The 12,643-nt window shown below is 35.7% G+C and overlaps 1 long non-coding RNA gene across 3 annotated transcripts in view; it reads right to left on the bottom strand.

The window, feature by feature from the left end:
• The window catches only part of LOC108542947 (uncharacterized), a 106,101-nt gene that overhangs the window by 74,695 nt on the left and 18,763 nt on the right, over positions 1-12,643 (bottom strand). The window lies entirely within an intron of this gene.

The following is a 12,643-nucleotide window of genomic DNA, read 5'->3' as shown; positions in this document are numbered from 1 at the left end:
AAAAAAAAAAAAAAAAAAAAAAAGAAAGAAAGAAAACATATCAAAAATGACATGGAATTAGGTATTTGGTAGAGTTAGGTTGGCTCTATCTTTACTAGTGATATGACTTATAAGAAAATATTTAACCTTTCTAAGAAAATTAATTCCCATCTGAAAAAAATAAAAAAGAAAAATATTAATGACTGCCTCTCAGGAGTGGAGTAAAACTTAAGTAATGTGTGAAGAACTTTTCATCAATATATCTGAACCATTGTAGTCCTATACAAATACTACCCTCACTCCCATTAACATTTGAGGGCAAAATTTCTTTTGTTCCTAGTGAAAGCACTGTAGATACCACTTGCAAAATAATTATAGACCCAGATATGTGAGCATTCTGGCCTATGATATTTGAGTCTGGTGCTCTACTCCAATTAGCTTCTTTTCTACACATATTCTGGGCTTACATTCTAATTTCTTCAGCCTTGGGGAAAAAAACAGTAACATTTTGGATCCTATAAAATTCTTCAAATCACCAATAGAAAATACGATAGAAAATAACTCTTTCCTTAAATCACTAACTAAATGGAGATGGGAAGTAAAGTAAGAACACAGGGAAATTGATAACTTCTAAAAATGGCCACTGGACCAAGGAAGCAAATCACACGTATATATAACATGAATGATCATCACCATAACCCAGAAGGCTAGACTAAGGGGATGCCCTCATCCTTGGGAAGAACAATAACATTTAGACTAACAAAATCCACACACTTTCTTTAAAAATAGATATTCTCTATGTATCCTACTCCTCTCAAATTTTGCATGTGGCAATTTAAAGTTAAAGATTAGTAGCAAAGATTGTGATTTTACCATAAATATTTGCTCATCAAGTACACAGATAGGATTTCAAAAATAGCTAAGTAAAATATCTGAGCAATTTTTTATTGTTAATCCCCAAAGCAAGATCATGTGAAATGTTTTAAATTCTAATTGTGAAAATGATTTAAATGTTTGCATGTACATTTTGCTTAATTTTTGTTATTCATTGTTTCTGTAAGCACCCCTCGAAATATAACAGTGATATCTTTTTCATTTTACCTACCAGATAAATTTAACACCAATTACTAAGTAACTGCACAATGTGATGTTGGGAAATACAAAAGCATTAATATTTTGACATTTGATTATTGCTATCTACTAGTGGTTACAGAAACTTAGGTAAAGATATATAACATTCTGTGAAACACCTGCATTTATCCCTGACATGCAAGGTAAATTTGTAAAATTGATGTGTTACATGAAGTAGTAAGCCCACTACTGCTCAAGCTGAATTAAAAAGTAACCTACCCAGGGCTTCCTGGCCCAAGAAAGAAGTAGACCAGGCAATTGATTGAAGATGCTATCAACAGGACCTTTTCCTATGCTTTGGAATTGAAATATATAAATAAATGATGTCCCCTCAAAAGAATCATAGCAGAAGAGGAAGTACGGAAAATTTCAAAATAACCAACTGAAAGAGGTGGGAGGTTGTTAAATTTCTGACAAGAATAAACCATCTCACCTGCTAATTTCCTCCAACTGAAATTATATCTAAACTACTGCTTCAATTTTAAATAATAATAGGCACTATTTATTGAAGAAAGAGCATTATATACATTGTGTTGTTTAATCTTCAATATAATCCTATGAGGTGTATGTTATGGTTCCTATTTTATAAATTAGAAGATTGAAAGTCAGGGACATTAAAAACATGTAGCTGGGATTACAGGTGCCTGCCACCACACCAGGCTAGTTTTGTATTTTTAGTAAAGACTGGGTTTCACCATCTTGGCCAGGCTGATCTTGAACTCCTGGCCTCATGATCTACCCACATCAGCCTCCCAAAGTGTTAAGATTACAGGCATGAGCCACCATGCCCGGTCCAAGTGCTTCTTAAGATAGGTAACATTTTAGGACAGAAACAACTAAATAATTGCATCATGACAACCTTATATTATTAGTAGATTTCAAAAGAGTACAACAATGATAAAAAGATTAATATTGGTTAATTATAAAAGCTAGGTATATTGATGTCTCTCATATTTTATGTCAAGCTCTATTATCTTCATTGTAAATTGTTTTCAAAATTAAGAGTATAACAAAAACTACAAATTTAAAAATAGATCAACATTTAGTATATCAGATACTCTGTCATCAGAATGACAGAGTAAGGAACTCTGAAAATCCATCTCTTCATAAAAGCAATGAGAAAGAACACTTGCAAAAATTATCAAAATCAACTTTTTCAAAATGCTGTAAATTAAAAACTGCAGCAATTCAGTGAATGTTCATTCAAGGAAAGCAGGTAAAATTCAGTAAGAAGAGCAAATTTTGTGGCATTTTAACTTGCCCTAATCCTATCTCCTTTTTCTAGCACTGCAGTAGCCTTAAAAACCAACAGCCTCTCAATGATGATAACTGTGAAAACCTTGAGCCTAGTAGCCATTAGAGAAGGGAGAATGGGTTTGGAGCTCCCTAAAGATCTAACCCTAAAGAATATATCTGACCTGACTAGCAGCACTTGAAAAGCACCATTTTCAGAGTTTATCATTATTTGACCTAACTCAGAGGTCAGTCTTTGCAAACTGACCTATCCCAGGGTATTTGTCCAAAAAAAAAAAAAAAAAAAAAATCACGCAATTATTCAACTTCCTGGCTAAGGCAGGGTTACCAGTTGGGCTAACAAGGGGATGACCGAAAAATTGAAAAAGGAATAAAAAATGGGAAACAAAGTGTCCACAGGGACGTTTAAAAGTTCTGACATATTACTGGGATCTAGAAAACCACAAACATTTGAAGGGTTGTGTACATACCCAAGAAAGACCTAAGAACATATAATTTCTCACCTCTGGCTCACCTTGAGTCCCTGCACAAGAAGAAAGTTAAAGCTAAGGCAGAATTGTAGACTGCCAGTTGGAGCATTCAAGACATTTTGCAACACACACACACACACACACACACACACACACACACAGACACAGCCCCTCAGCAAAGGCTGGGAGACTTAGGATACAGGACATTTTAGGAAATTTCTGTTCAATCATGAGCTGACCATTAGGCTTACGAGGCAGAGACAACAGTAGACAATTAAAACAAAAAACGCAAGCTACAGAATTACTGCAGGAATGTCACTAAACGAACTAACTGCAACAAATAATAATAACAACAAACCCTGGAGGTGGGGGGCAATTTCCAGAGTTACCACATTATTTTAAATGTTCAGTTTCACCAAAAAAATTTAAGGCACCCAAAGAAGCAGGAAAGTATAAGCAATACACAGGGGAGAAAATAATTAACAGAAACTATTTCTACAAAAGCCCAGACTGTAGACATATTAGAAACAGACTTTAAATCGGCTATTATGTTAAAATAATTTTTAAAAACTATATCTAAAGAGTTAAAGTATGATCAAAATTGTTCCTACTTCACACCAGATATAAAAATTAACTCAATATAAATCACAGAACTTTATATTTCTTATAAATATAAGAAATAAAACTATAAAACTCTTAGGAAAAAGCATAGGAGTAAATCTTTGTGATCTTGGCTTAGGCAATAGTTTATCTGATATGACACCAAAAGTACAAACAACCTAATAAAAATAGATGTCGACTCCATCAATATTAAAATTTTTTATACTACAAAGAATGCCATCAAGAAAGTAAAAAAAAAAAAAAAAGCCATAGAATCGGAGATATTTGCAAATTATACATATGTCTATATGTGTGTATCTATATGTTATATATAACTATATATTATAGCTGTTATATATCTATATAGAGATATGTATTATATATCTATATGTAGATATGTTATATATCTCTATATATACATATAGATGTTATATATATATCTATATATACTCAAAAGATACTCAAAATTAGTCATCAAGTAAACACAAATTAAAACTACAATGATGTACCACTTCCCACTCACTAGAATGACTATGATCTAAAGAAGATAATAATAAGTGTTGACAACCATGTGGAGAAATTAAAAGCCTCATGCATAGCTGGTAGGAGTGCAAAATGGTGCAGCTACTTAGGAAACAGTTTGGCTGTTTCTCAAAGTTAAACATAGTTAAGCCATATGAACCTGCAATTTCTTACCTATGTATATTCCCAAGAGAACTGGACACATGTGTCTGCACAAAAACTTGTATGTGAAGGTCTACAGCAGCTATTATTAATATTTTATACTGACCATTTTAATTAAATATGACCTAAATAGAGATATCATATTCTATAATAGGATAACATGACTCAATGTCATAAAGATGTCAATTCCCTACAAAGTTATCTATTGATTCAATGAAATTTCAGTCAAGTTTCAGGAGGATTTTTTAAAATTTTAAAGGAATTTGAAAAGCTCTTGAAATAGAGTTTAAAATGTACATGAAAATATTAAAACCTAAGAATAAACAAAAAAAAATTGAAAAGGAGGACAAGAAAGAGGACAAGGACAAAGAGTGGAGGAAAAAGAAGGAAGCAGAGAGTGTTGCCCTAGTATATATTAGAACTTATATTGAAACTAGAATAATTAATACCAAGTGGCACAGGAACTCTGATGGGCAAACAGGCAGTCTAATAGAATACATTGTCCAGAAATAGATCTTCAGAAAATGAAAACTTGATACTTGACAGAAGTGTCTTTGCAGTCACCTGGAAAAAACTAATTGTTCAAAAAGTGGTACTGAAAAAATGATTGTCCATATCAACAAATAAATGAAATAGGATTAAACCATTTGCAAAAATTAATTATCATTGTTAGAAACCCACATACATAGGGGAAAATAAAGCAGAATATTTTATGATCTTGAGGTAGGGAATGATTATTGAAATAAGACTTTAAAAAGTAAATTATAAAAGATGAATAAATTAATCAAAAACGAAGTGCAAGTCACAAACTGGGAAAGAGATTTGCCACACTTAAGAGAAACAAAATATTAAATATGGAGACCAGCTGTGAACAGTGGCTCACTCCTATATTCCAGCACTTTGGGAGACCATGGTGGGAGAACTGCTTGAGCCCAGCAGTTCGAGACTAGCCTAGGCAACATAGCAAGACCCCATCTCTACAAAAATGAAATTTAAAAATTAGCCATGTGTCGTGGCACATTCCTGTAGTCCCAGTTACTTAGGAGGTTGAGGCAAGAGGATGGCTTGAACCCAGGAGATCAAGGCTGCAGGGAGCCATGATCACATCACTGTACTCCAGCCTGGGCAACAGAGTAAAAACTACATAGATAGAGAAAAAATACATAAATAATACCTTAAATTCTATAAGAAAATAATATATACATAATGCAGTAGTATTCAGTCACAAAAAAAGAATGAAATTATGTCTTCAGTAGCAACATGGATGAAACTGGAGGCCATTATCTAAAGTGAAACAACTCAGAAATGAAAAGTCAAATACCATGTGTCTCTCAGAAGTGGGAGCTAAATAATGGGTACACATGGCCATAGAGTATTGAATAATAGACCTTGGAGACTCAGGAGGAGGGAGTTTGGGAGGGTGGTGGGTAATGAGAGATTACTTAATGAGTACAATACACATTATTCCACTAATAGAAACACTCAAAGCCCAGAATTAAACACTTTACATACATACATTTTATATTAAATCCTTTACAGAAAAACAAATGCTGAGAGATTTTGTGACCACCAGGCCTGCCTTACAAGAGCTCCTGAAGGAAGCATAAAACATGGAAAGGAAAAACCGATACCTGTCCCTGCAAAAATATACCAAATTGTAAAGACCATTGACACCAGGAAGAAACTACATCAACTAACAGGCAAAATAACCAGCTAGCATCATAATGACAGGATCAAATTCACACATAACAATATTAACCTTAAATATAAATGGACTAAATGCCCCAATTAAAAGACACAGACTGCAAAATTGGATAAAGAGTCAAGATGCATTGGTGTGGTATTCAGGAGACCCATCTCACATAAAAGGACATATACAGGTTCAAAATAAAAGGATGGAGGAATATTTACCAAGCAAATAGAAAGCCAAATAAGGCCTGGGGTGGCAATCCTTGTCTCTGATAAAACAGACTTTAAGCCAACAAAGATCAAAAAAGACAAAGAAGGCCATTATATAATGGTAAAGGGATTGATGCAACAAGAAGAGCTAACTATTTGAAATATTTATGCACCCAGTACAAAAGCACCCAGATTCATAAAGCAAGTTCTTAAAGACCTACAAAGAGACATAGACTCCCATACAATAATACTGGGAGACTTTAACACACCACTGTCAATATTAGACAGATCAATGAGAGAAAATTAACAAGAATATTCAGGACTTGAACTCAGCTCTGGACCTAGTGGACATAGATATCTACAGACCTCTCCGCCCCAAATCAGCAGAATATAAATTCTTCTCAGTACCACATTGCACTTATTCTAAAATTGACCATGTAATTGGAAGTAAAACACTCCTCAGCAAATGCAAAAGAACAGCAATCATAACAAACAGATTCTCAGACCTCAGCGCAATCAAATTAGAACTCAGGATCAAGAAACTCACTCAACTACCTGGAAACTGAACTACCCCAACTACCCCACAACTACCTGGAAACTGAACCTGCTCCTGAATGACTACTTGGTAAATAAAGAAATTAAGGCAGAAATGAATAAGTTCTTTGAAACCAATGAGAACAAAGATACAACATAACAAAATCTCTGGGACACAGCTCAAGCAGTGTTTAGAAGGAAATTTATAGCACTAAATGCCCACAGGAGAAAGCAGAAAAGACCTAAAATTGACACCCTAACATCAAAATTAAAAGAACTAGAGAAGCAAGAGCAAACAAACTCAAAAGTTAGCAGAAGACACTGAAGGAAATAGAGACACGAAAACCCTTCTAAAAATCAATAAATCCAGGAGCTGGTTTTTTGAAAAGATTAACAAAATATACTGCTACCCAGACTAATAAAGAAGAAAAGAAAAAAGAATCAAATAGACACAATAAAAAATGATAAAGGGGATATCACCACTGATTCCACAGAAATACAAACTACCATCAGAGAGTACTATAAACTCCTGTATGCAAGTAAACTAGAAAATCTAGAAGAAATTGATAAATTCCTGGACACATCGACTCTCCCAAGACTAAATCAGGAAGACGTCGAATCCCTGCATAGAACAACAACAAGTTCTTAAATTGAGGCAGTAATTAATAGACTACCAACAAAAAAGAAGCCCAAGACCAAATGGATCACAGTTGAATTCTACCAGAGGTACAAAGAGGAGCTGGTACCATTCCTTCTGAAACTATTCCAAACAATGGAAATAGAGGGACTCCTCACTAACTCATTTGATGAGGCCAGCATCATCCTGATACCAAACTCTGGCAGAGACACAACAACAACAAAAAAAGAAAAAGAAAATTTCAGGCCAATATCCCTGATGAAAATTGATGTGAAAATCCTTAATAAAATACTGGCAAACCAAATCCAGCAGCACATCAAAAAGGTTATCCACCAAGATCAAGTCAGCTTCATTCCTAGGATGCAAGGCTGGTTCAACATACACAAATCAATAAACATAATCCATCACTTAAACAGAACCAATGACAAAAACCACATGATTATCTCAATAGATGCAGAAAAGACCTTTTATAAAATTCAATGCCGCTTCATGCTAAAAACTCTCAATAAACTAGGTATTGATGGAACATATCTCAAAAAAGTAACAGCTATTTATAACAAACCCACAGCCAATACCATACTGAATGGGCAAAAGCTGAAAGCATTCCCTTTGAAAACCAGCACAAGACAAGGAGGCCCTTTGTCACCACTATTGGGGGAAACAGCCCCCAATATTTCAACGTAGGTTCTTTTCTATTTTCCCTAAGTGTTGGCCGGTCTGAGAAACAAAGAGTACAAAAGAAAGAAATTTTACAGCTGGGCCTTCGGGGATGACATCACCTATTGGTAGGTTCCATGATGCCCCTTGAGCCACAAAACCAGCAAGTTTTTATTAGGGATTTCAAAAGGGGAGGGGGCTATGAACAGGGAGTAAGTCACAAAGATCACATGCTTGAAAGGGCAATAAAAGATTACAAGGGTAGAAAGGCAGAGCAAGATCACAAGGCCAGGGCAAAATTAGAATTACTGATGAGCTTCCATGTCCTGCTGGGCATGCATTGTCATTGATAAACATCTTAACAGGAAACCAGGTTCGAGAGCAGACAACCGATGTGACTAGAATTCTCCAGGCTGGAATTTCCCAATCCTAGTAAGCCGGAGGGCGCTGCAGGAAACCAGAGCATAATCCATCCCTTATCTTCAACCGCATAAGACAGACACTACCAGAGCAGCCATCCATAGACCCACCCCTGGGAATGCATTCCTTTCCCAGGGTTATTCTTTGTTGGGAAGAGAATTCAGCGACATTTCTCCTTTTCACTTTCTGCAAGAAGAGAAATATGACTCTGTTCTGCTCAGCCCCACGGGCAGTCAGACCTTATGGTTATCTCCCTTGTTCCCTGAAAATCGCAGTTATCCTGTTATTTTTTAGGATGCCCAGATTTCATGTTGTTCAAACACACATGTTTTACAAATAATTTGTACAGATAACGCAATCATCACAGGGTCCTGAGGCGACATACATCCTTAGATAGTAAAGGTGACGGGATTAACAGATTAAAGACAGGCATAGGAAATTATAAGAGTAGTGATTGAGGAAGTGATAAATGTCTATCAAATCTTCACAAATTATGTTCAGAGACAGCAGTAAAGACAGGCATAAGAAATTATAAAAATAAAAGAACTAATAAATGTCCATGAAATCTTCACAATTTATGTTCTTCTGCCATGGCTTCAGCTGGTCCCTCCATTTAGGGTCCCTGACTTCCTGCAACACACCACTCCTATTCAACATAGTTTTGGAAGTTCTGGCCAGGGCAATCCGGCAAGAGAAAGAAATAAAGGGTCTTCACATAGGAAAAGAAGAAGTCAAATTGTCTCTGTTTGCCAATGACTGATTATATATTTACAAAACCCCATCGTCTCAGCCCAACATCTCCTTAAGCTGATAAGCAACTTCAGCAAAGTCTCAGGATACAAAATCAATGCACAAAAAACACAAGCATTTCTATACACCAATTATAGACAAAAAGAGAGCCAAATCATGAGTGAACTCCCATTCACAATTGCTGCAAAGAGAATAAAATACCTAGGAATAAAACTTAAAAGGGATGTGATGGACCTCTTCAAGGAGAACTACAAACCAAGGAAATAAGAGAGGACACAAACAAATGAAAAAACATTCCATACTCATGGGTAGGAAGAATCAGTATCCTGAAAATGGCCATAATGCCCAAAGTAATTTATAGGTTCAATGCTATCCCCATCAAGCTACCAATGACTTTCTTCACAGAATTAGAAAAAACTACTTTAAACTTAATATGGAACCAAAACAGAGCCTGCATAGCCAAGACAATCCTAAGCAAAAGAACAAAGCTGGAGGCATCATGCTACCTGACTTTGAACTATACTACAAGGCTACAGTAGACAAAACAGCATGGTACTGGTACCAAAACAGATATACAGGCCAATGGNCCAAAGTAATTTATAGGTTCAATGCTATCCCCATCAAGCTACCAATGACTTTCTTCACAGAATTAGAAAAAACTACTTTAAACTTAATATGGAACCAAAACAGAGCCTGCATAGCCAAGACAATCCTAAGCAAAAAGAACAAAGCTGGAGGCATCATGCTACCTGACTTTGAACTATACTACAAGGCTACAGTAGACAAAACAGCATGGTACTGGTACCAAAACAGATATACAGGCCAATGGAACAGAACAGAGGCCTCAGAAATAACACCACACATCTACAACCATCTGAACTTTGACAAACCTGACAAAAACAACCAGTGGGGAAAGGATTCCTTATGTAATAAATGGTGTTGGGAAAACTGTCTAGCCATATGTAGAAAACTGAAACTGGACCCCTTCCTTACACCTTATACAAAAATTAACTCAAGATGGATTAAAGACTTAAACGTAAGACCTAAAACCATAAGAACTCTAGAAGAAAGCCTCAGCAATACCATTGAGGACACTGAATGTTAAGCATGTGAATTGACAGAAATATATTGTTAGACAACTGCCATTAAAGATGTAAATTACAACCACTTCAGAAACAATTGAACAACAGGTTTGAACTGTGCAGGTCCCCTCCTCCTCCTTAGCTTTCCTCCTCAGCTTTCTCCTCCTCCTCCCTAGCTTTCTCAATGTGAAGATGATAAGAATGAAGAACAATACAACAATCCAGTTCCACTTAATGAATAGTCAATACATATTCTCTTCTTATAATTTCCTTAATAACACTTTCTTTTTTCCAGCTTACTTTATAATAAGATATAATATATAATATATATACATAACATATGTTCATTGACTATGTTATCAATAAGGCTCTGATAAATGTTAGGCTATTAGTAGTCATTTTTTTTTTTGGGGGGGGGGGGAGGGAGCCTCACTCTGTCACCCATGCTGGAATTCAGTGGTGCAATCTCAGATCACTGCAACCTCCGCCTCCCAGGTTCAAGGTATTCCCCTGCCTCAGACTCCCAAGTAGCTGGGACTACAGGCGTGTGTCACCATGCCCAGTTTTTTTTTGTATTTTTAGTAGAGATGGGGTTTCCCCGTGTTAGCCAGGATGATCTCGATCTCCTGACCTCATGATCTGCCCACCTTGGCCTCTCAAAGTGCTGGGATTACAGGCATGATCCCTGCACCTAGCCCAAATTTTTGAAAGTCAAAAGTTATGTGTGGATTTTCATCTGCATGGGGAGTTACATGTGGCTTCTTCAAGGGTCAACTGTATATCCTATTCATTCTGTTTTTCTGGAGAAACCTGACTATACAATAGTTTTTAAAGCTCAAAGGCAAATAAAACTTAAGTAATATATTGCTTAGGAATAGAAATGCATACATGATAGAATTTTTTTAAGCAAGGAAATGATGAAGACTAAATTCAGGATAGTTGATTAATTCTTAGGAACAGAAGAGGAATAAGTGTTGGTATATTAGTTCATTTTCATGGTGCTGATAAAGTCATACCTGAGACTGGGCAATTTACAGAAGAAAGAGGTTTATAGATTTACAGTTCCACATGGCTGAGGAGGGTTCACAGTCATGTTGGAAAGTGAAAAGCATGACTCACATGGCGACAGACAAGAGAAGACAGCTTGTGCAGGGAAACTCCCTGTTTTAAAACCTTCAGATCTTGTGAGACTTATTCACTATCACGAGAACAGAAAGGGAAAGACCCGCCCCCATGATTCGATTACCTCCCACTTGGTCCCTCCCACAACATGTGGGAATTCAAGATGAGATTTGGGTGGGGACACAGCCAAAACATATCAGTTGGTAATGTTCTAGTTCATAAGATCAATCAACAGTCATAGCTATTCATTTTTATGCTTTGAAATATTCATTGGCATCAAATATTTCATCATTTCAATTAGAAAAAACACAATGATAAATTTTCAAATTTGCAATCATTATAGAAGAATTTAGAACATCTTCCAGAACTTAAGAGATCAGGTGATTGAAAAAAATTAAGTAAAAATAAGTTTTATTTAATAGTTCCACATAGTAACATCAAATTTTACACCCAATAAATGGTGAATTTGTATTATTTTCAACTAAAAAATGGGATATTTACATGCTCTAGAATGTCAATCAGGGTCCTGTCAGAAGATAGAAACTATATTAGCATATTAGGCCCAAAAGGAAATTTTGATAAAATTTAAAAATAAAAACAAACATCACATTTTCTAATCACAATTCAGCAACACTGTAAACTAAAACTTAAATGCTCCAACTTACTTCTTATCTTGGAAACAAAATTAAAGCATCCATGTATTCATTTTCCATTGCTACCATAACAAATTATCACATTTTAGTAGCTTACAACAACACAAATTTATTACTTTACAGTTCTGCAGATCAGAAGTCTGAAATGGGTCTTGATACACTCTCAAGATGATGACAGGCTGCTTTCCTTTCTGGAGGCTCTAGGGAAGCATGTTTCCTGTTTATTCTAGGGAAGCATGTTTTGTGTTTATTCAGGTTGTTGGCAGATTTCAGTTTCTTGTAGTTATAGGACTGGGGTCTTGATTTTCTCACTCACTATAAGCCAGGGGTCATTCCCAGATTCTAGAAGCCAGCACATTCCTTGGCTCATGGCCTCTTTCTTCCATCTTTAAAACCAGCAATTGTGGGTCAAGCCTTCTCATGTTGCATTTCTCTCACCCCTTCTTCTGCCTCTCTCTTCTGCTTTTAAGGGCTCGTGTGATTATTTTAGGCCCTACTGGATAGGATAAGGAGGACAATTCCAATCTAAAGGTCCATATCTTAATCATATCTAAAAAGTCCCATTTGCCATGTTCCCAGAACTAGGTCATGGATGTCTTTGGGGATCATTATTCTCCCTACCATAATTTGATTGGCACAAAGAAAATTAGAGTTGACCACACGTACTTATGAGGAGGATGAAAGGAAACAGTATTGTTGTTTATACAGTATTGAAACTGTATAAATATATATATACAGTATGTTATATATATTTATATAAATACATAATAT

Source organism: Rhinopithecus bieti, unplaced genomic scaffold (genome assembly GCF_001698545.2).
Source record: "Rhinopithecus bieti isolate Rb0 unplaced genomic scaffold, ASM169854v2 scaffold_23667, whole genome shotgun sequence".
Classification (NCBI taxonomy): Eukaryota; Metazoa; Chordata; class Mammalia; order Primates; family Cercopithecidae; genus Rhinopithecus; species Rhinopithecus bieti.
This window is presented reverse-complemented; position numbering and strand designations above follow the sequence as displayed.